This window comes from Ailuropoda melanoleuca, unplaced genomic scaffold (genome assembly GCF_002007445.2).
Source record: "Ailuropoda melanoleuca isolate Jingjing unplaced genomic scaffold, ASM200744v2 unplaced-scaffold71538, whole genome shotgun sequence".
Classification (NCBI taxonomy): Eukaryota; Metazoa; Chordata; class Mammalia; order Carnivora; family Ursidae; genus Ailuropoda; species Ailuropoda melanoleuca.
This window is the reverse complement of record NW_023246657.1, coordinates 292-2,264: the sequence shown is the minus strand read 5'-3', so window position 1 is coordinate 2,264 and position 1,973 is coordinate 292. Positions and strand designations below refer to the sequence as shown.

Genomic DNA, 1,973 nt, shown 5'->3' with positions numbered 1-1,973 from the left:
GGGCTGCTGGAGTTGGGAAAACAACCTTGGGGAGAAAAGGGACAGGAGATTGGGCCTAGGGCAATCTCTATCAGCAAAGGTTTAGCTGTGCTTTTGGATTTCAATGCAAGAGAAATCGACCAGTTGAGAGAAGGAATCTTTGTTCAAATGATAGCAAAGGACTGGCCCAGCAGGGAAGGCCCTATTGAAAGGATAATGTCCCAGCAGAGTAGTCTCCTTTTTCTTACTGATAGTTTCGATGAACTGAACTTTGCCTTTGAGGAGCCTGAGTTTGTGCTATGCAGAGACTGGACCCAGCTACACCCAGTGTCCTTCCTTATGAGTAGGCTGCTGAGGAAAGGGATGCTCCCTGAGTCGTCTTTATTGGTGACAACGAGACTCACAGCTTTTAAGAAACTGAAGCCTTTATTGAAGAACCAGCGTTCTGTAGAGCTGCTGGGTATGTCCAAGGGTGCAAGACAGGAGTATATTTACCAGTTTTTTGAAGACAAGAAGAGGGACTTGAAGGTATTCAGTTCACTAAGAAGCAATGAGATGCTTTGCAGCATGTGCAAAGTCCCCCTGGTGTCCTGGGCCATCTGCACTTGTCTGGAGCAGCAGATGGAGATGGGTGCTGATGTCTCATTAACCTGCAAAACAGCCACAGCTGTGTTCACCTGCTCTCTCTCCAGCCTCTCCCACCAGTAGATCCCAGTCTACCCAACCAAACCCAATTGAGGAGCCTGTGCCACTTGGCTGCCAGAGGAGTGTGGACTATGACATCTGTGTTCTACAGGGAGGATCTCAGAAGCATGGGTTAACTAAAGCGGACGTGTCGATTTTCCTGGACATGAAAATTCTTCAAAAGGACATGGAGTATGAAAATTGCTGTGTTCACCCACCTGCATGTTCAGGAGTTTCTTGCAGCTATGTTCTACGTGTTGAAAGACAGGTAGGGGACCAGGGACTGTTCCCTTCAGTCTTTGGAAGGTTTCAAGCTGCTGCTTGAGAGCAGCAGTGGTAAAGATGCCCATTTGATGCAGATGAAATGTGTTTTGTTTGGTCTTTTGAATGAAGATCTAGTAAAACCACTGGAGACCACTTTGAACTGTAAAATGTCACTGGACGTAAAAGGGAGGATCCTTCAGTGGCTGGAGATACTGGGGAACAGCGAACATTTCCCAGCATAGCTAGAATTTCTGGAGTTGTTTCTCTAGCTGTATGAGACTCAAGATGAAGCATTTGTAAGCCAGGCAATGAGATGTTTCCAAAAGGTTGTCATCGATGTTTATGGAAAAGTCCATTTGCTTGTGTCTTCATTCTGCCTTAAGCACTGCCTATGTTTATGGACCATTAAACTGTCTGTAACTGCTATTTGAGAAGATGTTAAACTCAAGCCCCCCATCTGAACTTTGGTAAGTGGGGAAGTGCCCCCCCTTGGGGTGTGAGGGAAGTAAATTTTATCAGAGGGAGGGGAGGGGAATGTTTAGCTGAGGTCCCAGAGCCAGGATTACCCTTCAGAGTTGTCCCACCTTGAGGCAAGGAGGCCAAACACTAAAATCCCACACTGACCAGTCATAGCTACTGGTGGGGAAAGGACAAAAACTTGCCTATCTTGGCCTGAGGGCAGTATCAAGAAAGGGGCGTGGCTGAGAGCCATCACCTGGTAACACTCAACAACTAGAAATAATCTCTAGTCCTCCGGGAGGGATGTGACCTAGTGCAAAGTTGGATCCATTATGGTAGGTATATTTAACTTTAAAAAGAATGCACTCTAGAAGGACTAGAGACTGGAAATTTCTTGCTGAAGCTAGTTGACACAGGGCATCTGTCTGGGCTATGTTCCTCTGTAAGCTACCGGCCTAGCTCACCTTCCCCATTGCCTGGACATAGGTCAGCCTTTGTTCTGTAGTCCATGAAAGGTCTCAGCCCTTTAACACCTAACAGGAGTGTCTGGTTTGGGTAAGAAATAGTAGGAGCTGAATGAATATTTT

At 46.5% G+C, this 1,973-nt stretch overlaps 1 pseudogene; it reads left to right on the top strand.

Moving 5' to 3' along the window:
- The first annotated feature begins 5 nt into the window (after positions 1-5).
- On the top strand, positions 6-1,358 carry LOC117800510 (annotated as a pseudogene).
- Positions 1,359-1,973: the final 615 nt, after the last annotated feature.